Source organism: Globicephala melas, chromosome 1, assembly GCF_963455315.2.
Source record: "Globicephala melas chromosome 1, mGloMel1.2, whole genome shotgun sequence".
Classification (NCBI taxonomy): Eukaryota; Metazoa; Chordata; class Mammalia; order Artiodactyla; family Delphinidae; genus Globicephala; species Globicephala melas.
In genome coordinates this window covers 88,719,095-88,736,606 of record NC_083314.1, presented here as the reverse complement: position 1 = coordinate 88,736,606, position 17,512 = coordinate 88,719,095, and the positions used below count along the sequence as shown (strand labels likewise).

The following is a 17,512-nucleotide window of genomic DNA, read 5'->3' as shown; positions in this document are numbered from 1 at the left end:
CCTCCACTGGAACACCATCTCCTCCCCCATCCACATGGGCACTGCTTAGACGCCACTTCCTGGGGACTTCTCTGCACTCCCCCCCACAAAGGATTTCCCTCATCTGTATTCCTTTGGCAAACACTATCTGGATCAGCTGATGACCCTTCAAATTACTATGGATCAAAAGTCACAGAAACATGAGGGTTGCCAGGAACCTGAGGGATGGTCTATTTCAAGCCCTTATTTCATGGATCAAGAGAATAAAGCCCAAGAGCTGAAGTAACTTGTTCAAGGCCACACAGCTAGTTAGTGCCAAAGTCACACAGAGAGTCCAGTTCTTCAGGCTAGGTTCAGTACTTTGGGAGCCTTTGAAGGCAGAGACTGTGTTTCATATTTCCTTGAATTCCTTCATGTAGTAGGTGTTCAATTAATATTTGTGACAGTGTTGATTGATTGGTGGTTGAGGACTTCTCTTCACCTTAGCGGTTAATCAGAAGCCAAGGCTGAGGATGAAGTCTCAGAGGCAGCAGCTGCAGAAGACAGGGTTTGCTACCCAAACTACAAGTGCCAGATCCTGCATCTGGAGGGCAAACGTAAAAGAAGGGCAAAGAAGCATCCCTGACCCTGAAACTGTGTTTCTCTGAATGTTAACCTTCTGGTCTGTAAAATCAGGATAGTATGAGGATTGGGAAAATGTATGTAAAGTACCTGGCACACCTAGGGACTCAGTAAATGTTTGCTGTTTTAAAAAAATCACATTACTCTTGTTTCTAACATTTTGTTGCAAAATTTTTCAAACACATAGCAAAGTGGAAAGAATTTTACAGGGAACAGCTGTCTACCAGCCACCTAAATTCTACCATTAACAACTTACTAAAATTGCTTTCTCACACATTTATGCATCTATCCATCCATGAATCTATTTTATTTTAGTGGTGCATTTCAGTGTAATTTGCAGACATCAGAACACTTTCCCCTAATTACTTCAGCATGCATATCATTAACTAGATTTCAATCTTCGTTTAGTTTTTTCATTTGAGGTAAAATTTAGATACAATGGAATACACAAATCTTAAGGGTACTTTCACCGAGTTTTGACAAATGCAAGTGCCTGTGTAATCCAAACTCCCATCAAGATGTAGAGAACACTTCCGTCACCACAGAAAGTTCCCTCACATCCCTTCCCGTTTCATCTCTCCCCCGACCCATAAAGGCCACCATTGTTTGGATTTTTTCCCCACCCTTAATGACCTATTAGAGAGCATCATATAAATGGAATTATATAGTATGTACTCTTTTACGTAAGGCTCCTTTCACTCAGCATAATGTTTTTGAAACCCATCCATGATGGTGTGTGACTAGTGGTCCATCTTTTTTGTTGCTGAATAGTATTCCATTGTATGAATACACTACCATTTATTTTTCCACTATCCTGCTATGAATTTTTAAAAAATCCTGCTATGAATTTTTTTTACGTTTATTTATTTACTTTTCTTTCTTATTAGTCATCCATTTTATACACATCAGTGTATACATGTCAATGCCAATCTCCCAATTCATCCCACCATCATTCCCCCCCACTGCCTTGTTGTCCATACGTTTGTTCTCTATATCTGTGTCTCAATTTCTGTTATCAAAACGGCTCATCTGTACCATTTTCTAGGTTCCACATATATGCGTTAATATACGATATTTGTTTTTCTCTTTCTTACTTACTTCACTCTGTATGATAGTTTCTGGATGCATCCACATCTCTACAAATGACCCAATTTCATTACCTTTTATGGCTGAGTAATATTCCATTGTGTCTATGTACCACATCTTCTTTATCCATTTGTCTGTCGATGGGGGTTTAGGTTGCTTCCATGACCTGGCTATTGTAAATAGTGCTGCAATGAACATTGGGGTGCACGGGTCTTTTTGAATTATGGTTTTCTCTGGATGTATGCCCAGTAATGAGATTGCTGGGTCATATGGTAATTCTATTTTTAGTTTTTTAAGGAACCTCCATACTGTTCTCCATAGTGGCTGTATCAATTTACATTCCCACCAACAGTGCAAGAGGGTTCCCTTTTCTCCACACTCTCTCCAGCATTTGTTGTTTGTACATTTTCTGATGATGCCCATTCTAACTGGTGTGAGGTGATACCTCATTGTAGTTTTGATTTGCATTTCTCTAATAATTAGTGATGTTGAGCAGCTTTTCATGTGCTTCTTGGCCATCTGTATGTCTTCTCTGGAGAAATGTCTTTTAGGTCTTCTGCCCATTTTTGGATTGGGTTGTTTGTTTCTTTAATATTGAGCTGTATGAGCTGTCTATATATTTTGGCGATTAATCCTTTGTCCAATGATTCGTTTGCAAATATTTTCTCCGATTCTGAGGGCTGTCTTTTCGTCTTGTTTATGGTTTCCTTTGCTGTGCAAAAGCTTTGAAGTTTCATTAGGTCCCATTTGTTTATTTTTGTTTTTATTTCCATTACTCTAGGAGGTGGATCAAAAAAGATCTTGCTGTGATTTATGGCAAAGAGTGTCCTTCCTATGTTTTCCTCTAAGAGTTTGAAAGTGTCTGGTCTTACATTTAGGTCTCTAATCCATTTTGAGTTTATTTTTGTGTATGGTGTTAGGGAGTGTTCTACTTTCATTCTTTTACATGTAGCTGTCCAGTTTTCCCAGCACTACTTATTGAAGAGATTGTCTTTTCTGCATTGTATATCCTTGCCTCCTTTGTCGTAGATTAGTTGACCATAGGTCTGTGGGTTTATCTCTGGGCTTTCTATCCTGTTCCATTGATCTATATTTCTGTTTTTGTGCCAGTACCATATTGTCTTGATTACTGTAGCTTTGTAGTATAGTCTGAAGTCAGGGAGTCTGATTCCTCCAGCTCCATTTTTTTCCCTCAAGACTGCTTTGGCTATTCGGGGTCTTTTTTTTTTTTTTTGCAGTACGCAGGCCTTTCACTGTTGTGGCCTCTCCCATTGCGGAGCACAGGCTCCGGACGCACAAGGCTCAGCGGCCATGGCTCACGGGCCTAGCTGCTCCGCGGCATGTGAGATCTTCCTGGACCGGGGCACGAACCATGTCCCCTGCATCGGCAGGCAGACTCTCAACCACTGTGCCACCAGGGAAGCCCTATTCGGGGTTTTTTATGCCTCCATACAAATTTTAAGATTTTTTGTTCTAGTTCTGTAAAAAATGCCAGTGGTAATTTGATAGGGATTGCATTGAATCTGTAGATTGCTTTGGGTAGTATAGTCATTTTCACAATATTGATTCTTCCAATCCAAGAACATGGTATATCTCCCCATCTGTTGGTATCATCTTTAATTTCTTTCATCAGTGTCTTATAGTTTTCTGCATATAGGTCTTTTGTCTCCCTAGGTAGATTTATTCCTAGGTATTTTATTCTTTTTGTTGCAATGGTAAATTGGAGTGTTTCCTTAATTTCTCTTTCAGATTTTTCATCATTAGTATATAGGAATGCCAGAGACTTCTGTGCATTAATTTTGTATCCTGCAATTTTACCAAATTCATTGATTAGCTCTAGTAGTTTTCTGGTGGCATCTTTAGGTTTCTCTATGTATAGTGTCATGTCATATGCAAACAATGACAGTTTTACTTCTTTTCCAATTTGTATTCCTTTTTTTGCTTTTTCTTCTCTGATTGCCATGGCTAGGTCTTCCAAAACTATGTTGAATAATAGTGGTGAGAATGGACATCCTTGTCTTATTCCTGATCTTAGAGGAAATGCTTTCAGTTTTTCACTGTTGAGAATGATGTTTGCTGTGGGTTTGTCGTATATGGCCTTTATTATGTCGAGGTAGGTTCCCTCTATGCCCACTTTCTGGAGAGTTATTATCATAAATGGGTGTTGAATTTTGTCAAAAGCGTTTTCTGCATCTATTGAGATGATCATATGGTTTTCATTCTCCAATTTGTTAATATGGTGTATCACATTGATTGATTTGCATATACTGAAGAATCCTTGCATCCCTGGGATAAATCCCACTTGATAATGGTGTATGATCCTTTTAATGTGTTGTTGGATTCTGTTTGCTAGTATTTTGTTGAGGATTTTTCAGTCTATATTCATCAGTGATGTTGGTCTGTAATTTTCCTTTTTTGTAGTATCTTTGTCTGGTTTTGGTATCAGGGTGATGGTGGCCTCAGAGAATGAGTTTGGGAGGTTCCCTTCCTTTGCAATTTTTTGGAAGAGTTTGAGAAGGATGGGTGTTAGCTCTTCTCTAAATGTTTTATAGAATTCACCTTTGAAGCCATTTGGTCCTGGACTTTTGTTTGTTGGAAGATTTTTAATCACAGTTTCAATTTCATTACTTGTGATTGGTCTGTTCATATTTTCTATTTCTACCTGGGTCAGTTTGGAAGGTTATACCTTTCTAAGAATTTGTCCATTTCTTCCAGGTTGTCCATTTTATAGGCATAGAGTTGCTTGTAGTAGTCTCTTAGGATGCTTTGTATTTCTGCCCTGTCTGTTGTAACTTCTCCTTTTTCATTTCTAATTTTATTGATATGAGTCCTCTCCCTGTTTTTCTTGATGAGTCTGGCTAATGGTTTATCAATTTTGTTTATCTTCTCAAAGAACCAGCTTTGAGTTTTATTGATCTTTGCTATTGTTTTCTTTGTTTCTCTTTCATTTATTTCTGCTCTGATCTTTATGATTTCTTTCCTTTTGCTAACTTTGGGTTTTGTTTGTTCTTCTTTTTCTAGTTCCTTTAGGTGTATGGTTAGATTGTTTATTTGAGATTTTTCTTGTTTCTTGAGGTAGGCTTGTATAGCTATAAACTTCCCTCTTAGAACTGCTTTTGCTACATCCCATAGGTTTTGGATCATCGTGTTTTCCTTGTCATTTGTCCCTAGGTATTTTTTGATTTTCTCTTTGATTTCTTCAGTGGTTTCTTGGTAATTTAGCAACATATTGTTTAGACTCCATGTGTTTGTGTTTTTTATGTTTTTTTCCCTTTAATTGATTTCTAATCTCATAGCACTGTGGTCAGAAAAGATGCTTGATATGATTTCAATTTTCTTAAGTTTACTGAGGCTTAATTTGTGACCCAAGATGTGATCTATCCTAGAGAATGTTCCGTGCACACTTGAGAAGAAAGTGTAATCTGCTGTTTTTGGATGGAATGTCATATAAATATCAATTAAATCTATCTGGTCTATTGTGTCATTTAAAGCTTCTGTTTCCTTATTAATTTTCTGTTTGGATAATCTGTCCATTGGTATAAGTGAGGTGTTAAGGTCCCCCACTATTGTTGTGTGACTGTTGATTTCCTCTTTTAGAGCTGTTAGCAGTTGCCTTATGTATTGAGGTGCTCCTATGTTGGGTGCATATATATTTATAATTGTTATATCTTCTTCTTGGATTGATCACTTGATCATTATGTAGTGTCCTTCCTTGTCTCTTGTAATATTCTTTATTTTAAAGTCTATTTTATCTGATATGAGTATTGCTACTCCAGCTTTCTTTTGATTTCCTTTTGCATGGAATATCTTTTTCCATCCCCTCACTTTCAGTCTGTATGTGTCCCTAGGTCTGAAGTGGGTCTCTTGTAGACAGCATATATACGGGCCTTGTTTTTGTGTCCATTCAGTGAACCTGTATCTTTTAGTTGGAGCATTTAATCCATTCACGTTTAAGGTAATTTTTTTTTTTTTTTTTTTTTTTTTTTTTTTTTTTTTTTGCGTTACGCAGTCCTCTCACTGCTGTGGCCTCTCCCGTTGCAGAGCACAGGCTCCGGACGTGCAGGCTCAGGGGCCATGGCTCACGGGCCTAGCCGCTCCAAGGCGTGTGTGATCTTCCTGGACTGGGGCATGAACCCACGTCCCCTGCATCGGCAGGAGGACTCTCAACCACTGTGCCACCAGGGAAGCCTGGTAATTATTGATATGTATGTTCCTATGACCATTTTCTTAATCTTTATGGGTTTCATTTTGTATGGTCTTTTCTTTTCTTGTGTTTCCCACTTAGAGAAGTTCCTTTAGCATTTGTTGTAGAGCTGGTTTGGTGGTGCTGAATTCTCCTAGCTTTCGCTTGTCTGTAAAGCTTTTGATTTCTCCATTGAATCTGAATGAGATCCTTGCTGGGTAGAGTAATCTTGGTTGTAGGTTCTTCCCTTTCATCACTTTAAGTATATGATGCCACTGCCTTCTGGCTTGTAGTGTTTCTGCTGAGAAATCAGCTGTTAACCTTATGGGAGTTCCCTTGTATGTAATTTGTCATTTTTCCCTTGCTGTTTTCAATAATTTTTCTTTGTCTTTAATTTTTGCCAGTTTGATTACTATGTGTCTCGGTGTGTTTCTCCTTGGGTTTATGCTGTATGGGACCCTCTGCACTTCCTGGACTTGGGTGGCCATTTCCTTTCCCATGTTAGGGAAGTTTTTGACTATAATCTCTTCAAATATTTTCTCGGGTACTTTCTCTCTCTCTTCTCTTTCTGGGACCCCTATAATGCGAATGTGGCTGTGTTTAATGTTTTCCCAGAAGTCTCTTAGGCTGTCTTCATTTCTTTTCATTCTTTTTTCTTTATTCTGTTCTGCAGCAGTGAATCCCACGATTCTGTCTTCCAGGTCACTTATCTGTTCTTCTGCCTCAGTTATTCTGCTATTGATTCCTTCTAGTGTGTTTTTCATTTCAGTTATTGTATTGTTCATCTCTGTTTGTTTGTTCTTTAATTCTTCCAGATCTTTGTTAAACATTTCTTGCATCTTCTCGATCTTTGCCTCCATTCTTTTTCCGAGCTCCTGGGTCATCTTCACTATCATTATTCTGTATTCTTTTTTCTGGTAGATTGCCTATTTCCATTTCTTTTAGTTGTTTTTCTGGGGTTTTATCTTGTTCCTTGATCTGGTCCATAGCCCTCTGCCTTTTCATCTTGTCTATCTTTCTGTGAATGTGGGTTTTGTTCCACAGGCTGCAGGATTGTAGTTCTTCTTGCTTCTGCTCTATGAATTTTTAAAAAATGCTAGTGAGCTCCCTTCCTTCCTTATGGTGGCTCATCATCAACAAAATCAACCACCACAAAACTCAGCTTGAAGGGAATTGGCATTTCTGAGATAGAAAAGGCCCTGGGCCAGTGGGAGAAAATGCTTCTCACAATGAGTCTTCAGCTAGTTCTTTCCTGGCTTAAGTCAGCACATAGATGGAGCATCATTCTAGTGGAAGATTCTATTTTAATTTCTTCCCAGGAGATCTCTCACCCTGTCTTCTTCTTTTTTTTTTTTTTTTTTTAAACATCTTTATTGGAGCATAATTGCTTTACAATGGTATGTTAGTTTCAGCTTCACAACAAAATGAATCAGTTATATATATACATATGTTCCCATATCTCTTCCCGCTTGCGTCACCCTCCCTCCCACCCTCCCTATCCCACCCCTCCAGGCGGTCACACAGCACCGAGCTGATCTCCCTGTGCTATGCGGCTGCTTCCCACTAGCTATCTACCTTACGTTTGGTAGTGTATACATGTCCATGCCTCTTTATTGCTTTGTCACCGTTTACCCTTCCCCCTCCCCATAGCCTCAAGTCCATTCTCTAGTAAGTCTGTGTCTTTATTCCTGTTTCACCCGTAGGTTTTTCATGACATTTTTTTTTTCTTAAATTCCATATATATGTGTTAGCATACGGTATTTGTCTCTCTCTTTCTGACTTACTTCACTCTGTATGACAGACTCTAGGTCTATCCACCTCATTACAAATAGCTCAATTTCGTCTCTTTTTCTGGCTGAGTAATACTCCATTGTATATATGTGCCACATCTTCTTTATCCATTCATCCGATGATGGACACTTAGGTTGTTTCCATCTCTGGGCTATTGTAAATAGAGCTGCAATGAACATTTTGGTACATGACTCTTTTTGAATTATGGTTTTCTCAGGGTATATACCCAGTAGTGGGATTGCTGGGTCATATGGTAGTTCTATTTGTAGCTTTTTAAGGAACCTCCATACTGTTCTCCACAGTGGCTGTATCAATTTACATTCCCACCAACAGTGTAAGAGGGTTCCCTTTTCTCCACACCCTCTCCAGCATTTATTGTTTCTAGATTTTTTGATGATGGCCATTCTGACTGGTGTGAGATGATATCTCATTGTAGTTTTGATTTGCATTTCTCTAATGATTAGTGATGTTGAGCATTCTTTCATGTGTTTGTTGGCACTCTGTATATCTTCTTTGGAGAAATGTCTATTTAGGTCTTCTGCCCATTTTTGGATTGGGTTGTTTGTTCTTTTGTTATTAAGCTGCATGAGCTGCTTATAAATTTTGGAGATTAATCCTTTGTCAGTTGCTTCATTTGCAAATATTTTCTCCCATTCTGAGGGTTGTCTTTTGGTCTTCTTTATGGTTTCCTTTGCTGTGCAAAAGCTTTGAAGTTTCATTAGGTCCCATTTGTTTACTTTTGTTTTTATTTCCCTTTCTCTAGGAGGTGGGTCAAAAAGGATCTTGCTGTGATTTATGTCATAGAGTGTTCTGCCTATGTTTTCCTCTAAGAGTTTGATAGTTTCTGGCCTTACATTTAGGTCTTTAATCCATTTTGAGCTTATTTTTGTGTATGGTGTTAGGGAGTGATCTAATCTCATACTTTTACATGTAGCTGTCCAGTTTTCCCAGCACCACTTATTGAATAGGCTGTCCTTTCTCCACTGTATATTTCTGCCTCCTTTGTCAAAGATAAGGTGACCATATGTGTGTGGGTTTATCTCTGGGCTTTCTATCCTGTTCCATTGATCTATATTTCTGTTTTTGTGCCAGTACCATACTGTCTTGATTACTGTAGCTTTGTAGTATAGTCTGAAGTCAGGAAGCCTGATTCCTCCAGCTCCATTTTTCGTTCTCAAAATTGCTTTGGCTATTCGGGGTCTTTTGTGTTTCCATACAAATTGTGAGATTTTTTGTTCTAGTTCTGTGAAAAATGCCAGTGGTAGTTTGATAGGGATTGCATTGAATCTGTAGATTGCTTTGGGTAGTAGAGTCATTTTCACAATGTTGATTCTTCCAATCCAAGAACATGGTATATCTCTCCATCTATTTGTATCATTTTTAATTTCTTTCATCAGTGTCTTATAATTTTCTGCATACAGGTCTTTTGTCTCCTTAGGTAGGTTTATTCCTAGGTATTTTATTCTTTTTGTTGCAATGGTAAATGGGAGTGTTTTCTTGATTTCACTTTCAGATTTTTCATCCTTAGTGTATAGGAATGCCAGAGATTTCTGTGCATTAATTTTGTATCCTGCTACTTTACCAAATTCATTGATTAGCTCTAGTAGTTTTCTGGTAGCATCTTTAGGGTTCTGTATGTATAGTATCATGTCATCTGCAAACAGTGACAGCTTTACTTCTTCTTTTCCGATTTGGATTCCTTTTATTTCCTTTTCTTCTCTGATTGCTGTGGCTAAAACTTCCAAAACTATGTTGAATAAGAGTGGTGAGAGTGGGCAACCTTGTCTTGTTCCTGATCTTAGTGGAAATGCTTTCAGTTTTTCACCATTGAGGACGATGTTGGCTGTGGGTTTGTCATATATGGCCTTTATTATGTTGAGGAAAGTTCCCTCTATGCCTACTTTCTGCAGGGTTTTTATCATAAATGGGTGTTGAATTTTGTCAAAAGCTTTCTCTGCATCTATTGAGATGATCATATGGTTTTTCTCCTTCAATTTGTTAATATGGTGTATCACGTTGATTGATTTGCGTATATTGAAGAATCCTTGCATTCCTGGAATAAACCCCACTTGATCATGGTGTATGATCCGTTTAATGTGCTGTTGGATTCTGTTTGCTAGTATTTTGTTGAGGATCTTTGCATCTATGTTCATCAGTGATATTGGCCTGTAGTTTTCTTTCTTTGTGACATCCTTGTCTGGTTTTGGTATCAGGGTGATGGTGGCCTCGTAGAATGAGTTGGGGAGTGTTCCTCCCTCTGCTATATTTTGGAAGAGTCTGAGAAGGATAGGTGATAGCTCTTCTCTAAATGTTTGATAGAATTCGCCTGTGAAGCCATCTGGTCCTGGGCTTTTGCTTGTTGGAAGATTTTTAATCACAGTTTCAATTTCAGTGCTTGTGATTGGTCTGTTCATATTTTCTATTTCTTCCTGATTCAGTCTTGGCAGGTTGTGCCTTTCTAAGAATTTGTCCATTTCTTCCAGGTTGTCCATTTTATTGGCATAGAGTTGCTTGTAGTAATCTCTCATGATCTTTTGTATTTCTGCAGTGTCAGTCGTTACTTCTCCTTTTTCATTTCTAATTCTATTGATTTGAGTCTTCTCCCTTTTTTTCTTGATGAGTCTGGCTAATGGTTTATCAATTTTGTTTATCCTTTCAAAGAACCAGCTTTTAGTTTTATTGATCTTTGCTATCGTTTCCTTCATTTCTTTTTCATTTATTTCTGATCTGATTTTTATGATTTCTTTCCTCCTGCTAACTTTGGGGTTTTTTTGTTCTTCTTTCTCTAATTGCTTTAGGTGCAAGGTTAGGTTGTTTATTCGAGATGTTTCCTGTTTCTTAAGGTAAGATTGTATTGCTATAAACTTCCCTCTTAGAATTGCTTTTGCTGCATCCCATAGATTTTGAGTCGTCGTGTCTCCATTGTCATTTGTTTCTAGGTATTTTTTGATTTCCCCTTTGATTTCTTCAGTGATCACTTCGTTATTAAGTAGTGTATTGTTTAGCCTCCATGTGTTTGTATTTTTTACAGATCTTCTCCTGTGATTGATATCGAGTCTCATAGCGTTGTGGTCGGAAAAGATACTTGATACAATTTCAATTTTCTTAAATTTACCAAGGCTTGATTTGTGACCCAAGATATGATCTATCCTGGAGAATGTTCCATGAGCACTTGAGAAAAACGTGTATTCTGTTGTTTTTGGCTGGAATGTCCTATAAATATCAATTAACTCCATCTCATTTAATGTATCATTTAAAGCTTGTGTTTCCTTATTTATTTTCATTTTGGATGATCTGTCCATTGGTGAAAGTGGGGTGTTAAAGTCCCCTACTATGAATGTGTTACTGTCGATTTCCCCTTTTATGGTTGTCAGTATTTGCCTTATGTATTGAGGTGCACCTATGTTGGGTGCATAAATATTTACAATTGTTATATCTTCCTCTTGGATCGATCCCTTGATCATTATGTAGTGTCCTTCTTTGTCTCTTCTAATAGTCTTTGTTTTAAAGTCTATTTTGTCTGATATGAGAATTGCTACTCCAGCTTTCTTTTGGTTTCCATTTGCATGAAATACCTTTTTCCATCCCCTTACTTTCAGTCTGTATGTGTCTCTAGGTCTGAAGTGGGTCTCTTGTAGACAGCAAATATATGGGTCTTGTTTTTGTATCCATTCAGCCAATCTGTGTCTTTTGGTGGGAGCATTTAGTCCATTTACATTTAAGGTAATTATCGAAATGTGTGTTCCCATTCCCATTTTCTTAATTGTTTTGGGTTTGTTATTGTAGGTCTTTTCCTTCTTTTGTGTTTCTTGCCTAGAGAAGTTCCTTTAGCAGTTGTTGTAGAGCTGGTTTGGTGGTGCTGAACTCTCTCAGCTTTTGCTTGTCTGTAAAGGTTTTAATTTCTCCATCAAATCTGAATGAGATTCTTGCTGGGTAGAGTAATCTTGGTTGCAGGTTTTTCTCCTTCAACACTTTCAATATGTCCTGCCACTCCCTTCTGGCTTGCAGAGTTTCTGCTGAAAGATCAGCTGTTAACCTTATGGGGATTCCCTTGTGTGTTATTTGTTGTTTTTCCCTTGCTGCTTTTAATATGTTTTCTTTGTATTTAATTTTTGACAGTTTGATTAATATGTGTCTTGGCGTATTTCTCCTTGGATTTATCCTGTATGGGACTCTCTGTGCTTCCTGGACTTGATTAACTATTTCCTTTCCCATATTAGGGAAGTTTTCAACTATAATCTCTTCAAATATTTTCTCAGTCCCTTTCTTTTTCTCTTCTTCTTCTGGAACCCCTATAATTCGAATGTTGGTACGTTTAATGTTGTCCCAGAGGTCTCTGAGACTGTCCTCAGTTCTTTTCATTCTTTTTTCTTTATTCTGCTCTGCAGTAGTTATTTCCACTATTTTATCTTCCAGGTCACTTATCCGTTCTTCTGCCTCAGTTATTCTGCTATTGATCCCATCTAGAGTACTTTTAATTTCATTTATTGTGTTGTTCATCGTTGCTTGTTTCATCTTTAGTTCTTCTAGGTCCTTGTTAACTGATTCTTGCATTTTGTCCATTCTATTGTCCATTCTATCTCCAAGATTTCGGATCAACCTTACTATCATTATTCTGAATTCTTTTTCAGGTAGACTGCCTATTTCCTCTTCATTTGTTAGGTCTGATGGGTTTTTATCTTGCTCCTTCATCTGCGGTGTGTTTTTCTGTCTTTTCATTTTGCTTATCTTACTGTGTTTGGGGTCTCCTTTTTTGCAGGCTGAAGGTTCGTAGTTCCTGTTGTTTTTTGTGTCTGTCCCCAGTGGCTAAGGTTGGTTCAGTGGGTTGTGTAGGCTTCCTGGTGGAGGGGACTAGTGCCTGTGTTCTGGTGGATGAGGCTAGATCTTGTCTTTCTGGTGGGCAGGTCCACGTCTGGTGGTGTGTTTTGGGGTGTCTGTAGACTTATTATGATTTTGGGCCGCCTCTCTGCTAATGGGTGCGGTTGTGTTCCTGTCTTGCTAGTTGTTTGGCATAGGATGTCCAGCACTGTAGCTTGCTGGTCGTTGAGTGAAGCTGGGTGCTGGCGTTGAGATGGAGATCTCTCGGAAATTTTTGCTGTTTGATATTATGTGCAGCTGGGAGGTCTCTTGTGGATCAGTGTCCTGAAGTTGGCTCTCCCACCTCAGAGGCACAGCACTGACTCCTGGCTGCAGCACCAAGAGCCTTTCATCCACACCGCTCCTTAATTTGGGATGATTCCTTGTCTATTCAGGTATTCCACAGATGCAGGGTATATCAAGTTGATTGTGGAGCTTTAATCCGCTGCTTCTGAGGCTGCTGGGAGAGATTTCCCTTTCTCTTCTTTGTTCTCACAGCTCCCAGGGGCTCAACTTTGGATTTAGCCCCGCCTGTGCGTGTAGGTCGCTGGAGGGCGTCTGTTCTTTGCTCAGACAGGACGGGGTTAAAGGAGCCGCTGATTCGGAGGCTCTGGCTCACTCAGGCCCGGGGGTAGGGAGGGTCACGGAGTGCGGGGCGGGCCTGCGGCGGCAGAGGCCGGCGAGACGTTGCAGCCTGAGGCGCGCCTGTGCGTTCTCCCGGGGGACTTGTCCCTGGATCCCGGGACCCTGGCAGTGGCGGGCTGCACAGGCTCCCCGGAAGGGCGTGTGGCTAGTGACCTGTGTTCGCACACAGGCCTCCCGGTGGCGGCAGCAGCGGCCCTAGCGTCTCATGTCTGTCTCTGGGCTCCGCACTTTTAGCCGCGGCTCGCGCCCGTCCCTGGAGCTCTCTCAAGCAGCGTTCTTAATCCCCTCTCCTCGTGCACCAGGAAACAAAGAGGGACGTAAAAGTCTCTTGCCTCTTCGGCAGTTCCAGACTTCTCCCCGGACTCTCTCCCGGCCAGCCGCGGTGCACTAACGCCCTGCAGGCTGTGTTCACGCCGCCAACCTCAGTCCTCTCCCGGCGCTCCGACAAAAGCCGGAGCCTCAGCTCCCAGTCCCGCCCGCCCCGGCGGGCGAGCAGACAAGCCTCTCGGCTGGCGAGTTCCGGTCGGCCCGATCCTCTGCGCTGGAATCTGTCCGCTTTGCCCTCCGCACCCCTGTTGCTGTGCTCTCCTCCGCGGCTCCCAAGCTCCCCCACTACGCCTCCCGAAGCCTCCACCTGCGAAGGGGCTTCCTAGTGTGTGGACCCTTTTGCTCCTTCACAGCTCTCTCCCGCTGGTGCAGGACCCGTCCCTATCCTTTTGTCTCTGTTTAGTTTTTTCTTTTGCCCTACCCAGGTACGTGGGGGGTTTCTTGCCTTTTGGGAGGTCTGAGGTCTTCTGCCAGCGTTCAGTAGATGCTCTGTAGGAGTTGTTCCACGCGTAGATGTATTTCTGGTGTATCTGTGGGGAGGAACGTGATCTCCGCGTCTTACTCTTCCGCCATCTTCCCGGAAGTCTGTGTCTTCTTCTTATTCAGTGCATTTTTCCTAGCTGCCTCCACCGTGAAATACGTTGGAGCCTATTAAGAGCCTTCTGCCTCCTCATCAGTGATATTTATGACTATGGAAATATTTATGATGCATGGAGAGGGCTTGGGTCAGAGAGGAGTCCAAGCTTTTACTGTCCTTGTAAATGGGATTTGTCTCCTGCTTGCTTTGTCAGGCTTGTAAAAAGGAGTGCGCATCATATAGTTTCAGGGTTGCTTTTTTTCTTTCTTCTAACCTTTGCATTCAAGCTGTGGATTAAACGCTTTTTTATTACTGACCTCCGTGCTTGGAATGAAGGAGGCGTTTTGGTTTTCTGGACTCTTTGGTAGCGTTACCTCCTTTTTCTGAGCTTGCCCTCAAATGCCCTGTCCAGGCTAGAGGTATAATGTTCTATGGTAGACATTTTAAATCCAATGACAGAAATCCTGCATTCTGTAAGAGGCTCAAGAGCTTCTGAAATCCATCTAAATGCCTCTGCGCAAATAAGAAAGAGTCAGAGTTGTTTCATGTTTTGGGAAACTTGCTAGGGAAGCAGTCCTTTCACTGCAAAATATCCATTTTTTTTTTCTTTTACCCTCCCTGCATGCCATCATTCCTGTCTTCCAGGAATGTCCATTTCCTGACCAAGTCTAAGGCCTCACCTGCATCCCATGCTTTCCTACTCAGACCTAGCTTGCCTCCATCTTCAAACACTCCATTGCGAATGGTCTTCCACCTCTGCCCACAATCTGTTTCTATCTCTCCTATATATTCAGATATAGTTTATAAAAACAAATGTACATATGATTACACATTTTTAAACTTTTTAATTTAATTTAATTTTTAAAAACATGTTTTGGGTCATGTTAAGCCTTAGTCTCATTATTTTAGAGACTTACAGTTTCATTCTTTTTCCCATTTATTTATTTATTTAGTTATGGCTCCATTGGATCTTTGTTGCTGTGCACAGCTTTCTCTAGTTGCAGCGAGTGGGGGCTACTCTTCGACACAGTGTGCGGGCTTCTCATTGCGGGGGCTTCTCATTGCGGTGTCTTCTCATTGCGGAGCAGGGGCTCCAGGCATGTGGGCTTCAGTAGTTGTGGCTCATGGGCTCTAGAGCGCAGGCTCAGTAGTCATGGCACACGAACTTAGTGGCTCTGTGGCATGTGGGATCCTCCTGGACGAGGGATGGAACCCGCGTCGCCTGCATTGGCTGGCAGATTCTTAACCACTGGACCACCAGGGAAGTCTTTGATTACACATTTTTATGAACAGATATATTTATGGAATGCCTCCTTTGTGCCAAGCTGCCCTTTCTTGTGACTGCCCTCTCTTCCCTTCCCTTATCTAATTCTTGAAACTGCACTCGCTGCCTTAGTTTCCTCACTCGTTGGCTCCTTGTAGTGTGGTCCACCCTCACTACTGTACCATGAGGGCCCCGAAGGCACCTTCAACTTCTCAGCTGACATATGGATCAGCCCCTCCTCACTCCCGCCTCCTCTGGTCCCGGTGACCTGTCCCCTCCCCATCGACTTGAGTCAGCAACATTCCCATGACCTCCCACAAGCCTACTATTCTGTCTTTTCCTTTGTTGCGCTGTATATTTCCTCCCACATCCCGAAGGTGGTCGTTCTTCAAAGCAATGTTACACCTTCTCCCACCAGTATCAGCTCTCCCTTGGGCAGCTGCATCCCAAATCTGTGTCTGGCTCCAACCTCCTCTCTCATCCTCAGCCCCACATTCCACGTTGATTGTTAGATGCCTCTTCCTGAGTCACCTTACACCTAAACTCCACCTTAAAGAGGTATAAAACGTGGGTTCTGCCCTCTGGGAGCTTATAATTTAGTTGGAGACACACAGGCAGACTTTGAAATGTTCTGTAACAAACCCTGAGATTTAATTAATATGAAAGGTGATGATATAACGAGTCACGCCACATGTGAAGTCAGTGTCTGTGGACTTATCAGTGCTTAGGGCCAACGAAGACATTTCTTGGGCCCAGGGAGTGTCTCACAAGAATACTATAAATGTATGACTGAGGAGTTGCTGGAAATAGTCACGATGCTGAAGAGACGCCTCTGCAGGAGGCAAGACTGAAAAGATTTGTAGCCGGGAAGCCTGCAGCCTAATCAATGGTGCTCTGTCTTATCTGGGGGAAGACTGTCAACAGATGATGGGAGCCCAGTCGGTTGGTGTGTTGGTCAACGAAAAGCTACCCAGTAACTACTATGTCCCGGGCACTGGGCTGGGCGCTGGAATAAAGCGCGAACAGTGCACTGTCCCTGCGCCCAGGTCGGGGAGGGGGCAACAGGCAAAATTACTGGAGACATAGACACATACATCCAGACAGACATAAAGAAGATTACAGGTCATCAGGGAGCCTAGAAGATGGTGAGTCTGAGAACAACGATTGGGCAGGTGTAGTCAGCCTTCTCAGTGGAGGCAGAGGGGGTTCTTGGTCACTGGTCACTTGATAACTGGCTCTTCAGGTCTCCCCAGCACTGGAGGAAGACCACAGGGGCTGAACGGGGCAGGGCCCAGTGCTCGGGAAGTCAGAGCCAGGAATCAGAGCCAAACTCCAGGCTTCGGGCAGGAGCAGGACTTGGCCTGGGGCAAGGGGCGCAGGAAGATGCTGCTTGGTCATCAGGAAAAGGGCTGAGGGTGCGGTCTTGGTCTTACTGGCTGTTGGGCTTGTGGGGGCGTGGTCTGACTTAAAAGAACTTACCAAGTTGTGGATGAGGCGTGGGGGAACCACAGGGATGTTGGGGTGATTCCGCAGCTGGTCAGTGGAGCTGTAACCTCCTTAAGTCCTAAGTGAAGGGAAGGGAAGTGAATACCGAAACCAGGAAGGGGAAGAGTAGAGATGAGAAGGCTGTCTCGAGAGAGACTGAAGGGCATAACTAGTCTGGGTCCTCCTCTCAGGGAGGCCACCAGGAATAAATACTGTGACCTTTCTCCCCTGCCCTCCAGTCTTCTGTCAGCTCCCATTGGCCGAGCCCAGTGAGAAGTCAGAGAACAGAGAGCAAGGTCCGAGGGGTGAACAGAAGATATGCAGCACAGGATGACCGCAGATCACAGGCAGTCCTGCTACTGGAAAGAAACCCTCCACTGTAAACAAGAAGCCTGTCTCCCATGAGATTGGCTAGCTTCCTAAAGGAAGAGGAACTAGGAACCAGCCTGGCATCGGCCCCCAATATGATTCTTTTACCTTGTCCAGCTAACTGCATCAGGTACCACAACCTTCCTCTACGGATCTGTCTGCCTCTCCGCATCCCCACTGCCACTACCTCTGGCCACCACCTTCTCTTGCATTTCTCTAACAGCCTCGTGCCTGGACTTCCTGCCTCTGCGCCCATCCAGTCTTCTCTCCACCTGGCAACCAAATCTTTCTCACGTGCTGATCTGAGCATGTCATTTCCTTTCCTAAA

The 17,512-nt window shown here is 42.0% G+C and overlaps 1 protein-coding gene across 1 annotated transcript in view; it reads left to right on the top strand.

Annotated features, from left to right (window-relative positions):
• LRIG2 (leucine rich repeats and immunoglobulin like domains 2) overlaps window positions 1-17,156 on the top strand; it is a 116,675-nt gene extending 99,519 nt beyond the window's left edge. The window contains exon 22 of the mRNA XM_060301175.1: window positions 17,055-17,156. The gene's annotated coding sequence lies outside the window, so the exon portion shown is untranslated. The remainder of the gene's footprint in view (window positions 1-17,054) is intronic.
• Window positions 17,157-17,512: the final 356 nt, after the last annotated feature.